The sequence below is a fragment of the Dipodomys ordii genome, unplaced genomic scaffold (assembly GCF_000151885.1).
Source record: "Dipodomys ordii isolate 6190 unplaced genomic scaffold, Dord_2.0 Scaffold39, whole genome shotgun sequence".
Lineage (NCBI taxonomy): Eukaryota > Metazoa > Chordata > Mammalia > Rodentia > Heteromyidae > Dipodomys > Dipodomys ordii.
The window spans coordinates 8,522,648-8,528,448 of record NW_012267255.1 but is presented as its reverse complement, the minus strand read 5'-3'; positions in this window follow the sequence as shown (position 1 = coordinate 8,528,448).

The following is a 5,801-nucleotide window of genomic DNA, read 5'->3' as shown; positions in this document are numbered from 1 at the left end:
GGCAGGGGGCGGGCACGGAAGCGCCTCAGGGGGATGCTGAGTGACAGGCGCGCGCGGGGCGCGCGGGCCTACCCATGTCTCGCACAGCTGTCGCTCCGGCCAGCCTCCGCCGCCGCCGCCACCGCGTCCTCAAGGACCTCGCGAACCGAAGCAGGCCAGCTTCCCGGGACACTGGCGGCCGCCCGGGGCTGACGCAAAGCCGGTGGATTGTGAGCATCAGATTTCAAGATGGCGCCGGCGGCCTTTTCGCAAGGTTCCTCTGGGAGTTGTAGTCCAGCCTGCAAGCGCCTGAACCCCTCCCTCCCCCCGAGCGCATGCGCGCTGGAGGGGGCAACCCCAGGAGCCGAGTCCAGAAATCAACGCACAGCCGCGATGAAGCGTGGAAACGGTCCACCATGGGTACCGAGAGGACAGCGGGATGGCTGCTTCGTGCTGCCAGGACACTTTTTATCTGCTACGATCTCACCGGAGAGGCGCCCCGGTTCGCCTCTGCGGGATGTCTGGGGCTCCTCCCCTTCGGTCCACCCGCGGTGCCACGTCGTCGGGATGGAGCAGCTTGGCAGCGCCCCGGGGTGCCACGGTGCGCGCGCCGCCTCCCCGCGCGGCCCCTCCTCCTCCCCACCCCGGGCCGGGGCCCCGGGCAGCGAGCTACGGGCGGGCGGGAGGGGAGGGGCCGGCTAAGGGAGGGGTGGGAATCAGAATTCCAGCCCAGCCCCTTCACGGACGTGTGACTGGAAAGGAGAAGATCAGGTAATCTCCGTTGGATGTTGGGGCAGGGCTGGGGGGAGAGGCGGGGCCGGGAAGTTACCATTTTAGGGGGTAAAAGAAAAAAATCAGGCAACGACACAAAGTAGACACCTGGGGAAATGTCCACCAGATAACTCCCGGTATGCACCGGGTTCATCACGATTTAGAAGATAACGAAAGAAAAATGGGCTTTGTCCAACCACCGAGGAGGCGATTCCCTTCACGGTTTTCTGTGGGGCTCGACTAGACTACACACCTACTTAGGGAAAGAGGAGGGTAGACAGACGAGCGAAAGAGATTGGGACCCAGCTTCCTGGACCTGAGTGCTGCTCAATTCTGAATTAGGGCTGGGAACTCTGTCTTCAGAACCCCCACACAGTTGCACCTCCCCTCCACCCCCAACTTAGAATGCACCTAAAAAAGAGAGAGGCCTGAGCTGGATCTGGAATTCCACAATTCTGGTAACAGCTCTTTATATTCAAGGATTTTCTCCCTGCCTAGAAGGCAAGCAGATAACAGACAGGAGGAGTTATAACACCTCAGCCACCACTCAAAGGCCACCTTTTATAATGCTAAAATCCACCAACTTGGAAGTGGTGCTGTGGCTCAAGTGGTAGAGCATTGGCCTTGAGCTGAAAGCCCAGAGTTCAAGCCCCACAACCGACCCCTGCCTTCCAAAAAAAAAAGAAAAAAATCTAATCACAAAATCCACCAACTTGACCTTAGGAGGTAGGCCCTGGAAGAGTCAGTTTCTAACCCTTAATCTGCAGCACAAAGCCCTGGTTCCTAAATTTAATGACCCACATATGTCAAACTTTTCATTGAGGATTAAATGAGATGATCTGCTGGAAAATGTTAACGTTTAGCTTACTATTAACGTTCTTATTTTAATATTATCAGAATAAGAGTATATTAAACTAATTTTTAAAACATAGTTGTACTGTGCTAATCACCAAAGCAAAAGCTTGTAGCTTCACATAAAAGCTAGACTTGAGAGCCATGACAGACTTTGTCTCTATAATCTCATCTAAATATACGCGTTCTGACCCTACACGCAAGACTGTAACATAGACTTCCAAATGGAAATACAGCTGCATTTTAGCAGCTAGGATGTGAGCTTACTATAGTCTTGTGAAATTAACCCATAATCTTTGGATTGATTCTTCAGTGATCTGTAGAAAGGCAAGGAGTTTTTCAACACACCTTGAAAGACAAACAGCTTATACCCAGACACCTCTACATACCCACTTACTTGTCCCAAAGAGCAGTAAGGACTCAAAAATCCATGAAAACATAAATTTATGTGCTTTATTGAAATCTTTAGGAGCCAACCTTAAGACTTTGCATGTGACTGATGTCCTCTAAATTTGGGTGGGTTTTTTTTTTCATTATTGTTTTGTTTGAATTCGAAGTCTTGGTTTATCCACTCAACACTAGCATTCTACCACCTGAGCCATACCACCACTTCTGATTGGTGCTTAATTGGAGATAAGAGTCTCCTGGATTTTTTTTTTCTGCCTGGGCTGGCTTTAAACCTCCATCCTCAGACCTCAGCCTCCTGAATAGCTAGTACCCAGCTTCCCTCCAAATTTAATGACACAAAATAGATGATTTGCCTTAGAAACTCAAGGCCCTACATTCAAATAATAAGAAAACAGTGGTGCCACTGAAGTATATATTTGCTGGGCTGGGAAGGTGGCTCAGTGGTAGATTGCTTGCCTTGCAAGCATGAGGCCCTAGGTTTGATTCCTCAGCACCACATAAGCAGAAAAAGCCAGAAATGAGGCTGTGGCTCAAGTAAGTGGTAGAGTGCTAGTCTTAAGCTGAAGAACTGAGGGACAGTGCCCAGGCCCAGAGTTCAGCCCCCACAACTGACCAAAAATAAAATTAAATAAAAATATGTTTGCTATAGGTAAACACTAAGAGAACTATACATATCTGGCTTCTCACAGGAATAATATTCCTTATTTAACAATCAAAGAAAATACTTAAAAATTGTATCTCAGAGCTAGCAGTAAGCTATTGTACTAGACTTAATCCTAACATGATCATCTGCTATTAGAAAATAATATAATCACAAAAAGATGACCTGTATGTGGACAACAACCTTGAAACTCAAAAAACCTTATAAGAAAACATGTTACAACAGAGTTAGCACTTCCTGATCTCTATTAATACCTTCATCAGGTTTTTGTAGTTAACACTGACTGCTTATTGGGAAGCAAACAAAATTGAGGGAGAACAGCTAAATGATATTTTTCTCTTTATTCCATGTACTATGTATCATTTGAATTTTGGGCAATGAATTCAGATAACACTTTTGATTTTCTTCTAAATTTAGAAAAGATTTCATAGTTAAAACTAAGGATTATTCCAGTTGAACACACTAATCATCTGGGTCTAAGACTAAGGAAAGTGAAACAGAAAGTGAGGATTTCCGTAATATATGATAACTGTATGTATATGTATATATACATATAAATAAAATGTGGACAATTTATTAACAAAGTTTCAAGCCAGTCACTGGTGGCTTATACCTGTAATCCTAGCTACTCAGGAGGCTGAGATATGCGGATCGTGGTTCCAATCCAGCCCCAGTAAGAAAGTCCATGAGACTTTTTATCTCCAATTCACCAGCAGAAAACTGGAAGTGGCGTTGCAACTCAAAGTGGTAGAATGCTAGCCTTGAGTGAAAGAGCTCAGGGACAGTGCCCAGGCCCTGAGCTCAGGCCCCACAATTGACAAAAAAATAAAAAGTTTCAAATCAAATATACAAATTATGAGTAGTGGTTTTATCTGGAGAGTGGGATTATGGGTAATTATTTGTTTTTGTTTCCTCATTTGTATTCTGTAGTTTTTCACAACAAATACATGTTGCTTTTGTGGTAAGAAAAAAATGTGTTGCTAAAAAAGTGTAGGATAAACATATTTTGGAATGTTCATACAAGGTAATATCAACCAGCAATTGAAAAGAATGAACCCTGATACATGAAACATACATGAAGCTCAAAAACATTGTAAGTCAAATGGGTCATATGCAGGTGAGTACATCTGTATGATTCCATTTATTTAAAGTCTAAAAATAGGAAAAGCATCTACAGGAACAGAAGTCATGGAGTGGTTTCTGGGTGATGCAGATTTTATACATCTTGCTTTGGATGTTAATTACATGGGGTTGTACAATTGTCAGATCTCATTGAGCTAAGGATTTACATCTATATAGATTCTATGCCTGTTTATATATTTCAGTAAAAAGGTGCAATTAACTTAAGAGAATTTGCCATAGTACCTGAACTTGAACTCAGCCTCATGCTCTTGGTTGGCTTGCTTGTTGTGCTGGTGCCCTCTCATTTGAAGCATGCCTCTACTCCCGTATTGTACTAGTGAATTGGAGACAGTCTCTAATTTTTCTGCCTGGGCTTTCTGTGATTCTCAGCCTTCTGAGTAGCTAAAATGACAGGTGTTAGCCACTGGCTTCTGGTTTGGAAAACACTATTTTAAATGCTTAAGCACTCACTCATGATTACACTACTTGTGACTGAAATAAAGAATGTTGTTAGCAAGGTGCTGGTGGCTCACCCCTGTCATCCTAGCTTCTTAGGAGGCTGAGATCAGAGGATTGCGGTTCAAAGCCAGCCCAGGCAGGAAAGTCCATGAGATTCTTATCGCCAATAAACCACCAGAAACTGGAAGTGGCACTATGGCTCAAGTGGTAGAGCACTTGTCTAGAGCTGAAGAGCTGAGGGACAGTGCCCAGGCCCAGAGTTCAAGCCCCATGACCGACAAAAACAAAAAACATTGTTTCTTTTTTTTTTGGGGGGGGTCTGGTAGTGGGGCCTGAACTCTGGGCCTGGGCACTGTCCCTCAGCTCTTCAGCTCAAGGCTAGCACTCTACCACTTGAGCCACAGTGCCACTTCTGGCTCTTTTCTTTTTGCTTATGTGGTGCTAAGGAATCAAACCCAGGGCCTCATGCATGCAAGGCAAGTGCTCTACCACTGAGCCACCTTCCCAGCCCACAAAAAACATTGTTAAGGTGAGACTAAGGGCTTTTGTGTGATGATTTATATAGTAAATGTATATAATACAGCAAATGGGTAGTAAAATGTATTGAAGGCATATAACAAACACAAATGTGAGAACAAGCTTCACAGGATGAAAAGCTATTCTGAATTAAATAATAACGTTAAATTTATGTATTAGCAGTTATCCTCAAAATGAATTGATAAACCTATTCACAACATGTATTAGCTATATATTCCAGGTGAAGTCACTTGTGCCTGGCCAGTAATTTCTTAATGTACAATATAAATGTTAAATTTAATCAGTAGTTTTCTATTCTAACTTTAGCATGCATCAGCATCAGCTACAGGGATATGTTAAAATGCAGAATGCTGGGACCTGCCACCTAGAGATGTGATTCAGTAAATAGATTTGGGGTGTGCCCCAAGAATTTGCATTCCTAACAAATTCTCAGACCTTGCTGACACTGCTGTCTGAGAACCACACTTTGAAAGCCACTGAACTAGAACTGTCCAAAGCTGTATTCAGAAAAAAACCAACAAACAAACTCACTCATAGCCAGGTAGCAGTGGCTCACTCCTATAATCCTAGCTACGCTAGGGATCAAGATTCAAAGCCAGCTCAGGCAAAAATGTCTGTGAAACCTTTATCTCCAATTAACCACCAAATGCTGAAAGTTAAAGGTGGGGCCCAAGTGGTAGAAAGCTAGCTTTCAGGGAAAAAAAAAAAAGCTCAGCAGGAGCATGAGCCCCACTAGCCCTAGGTTCAAGCCTCATGACTGGCACACACACACACACACACACACACACACACACAAACCTGAAGAAAGAAGGGAGGAAGAAAGAAGGGGAGCCCGGTGCTGGTGGCTCACGCCTGTAATCCTAGCTACTCAGGAGGCTGAGATCTGAGGATCGCGGTTCAAAGCCAGCCCGGGCAGGAGAGACTGTGAGACTCCTATCTCCAATAAACCACCAGAAAAACCGGAAGTGGCGCTGTAGCTCAAGTGGTAGAGCGCTCGCCTTGAGCTGAAGAG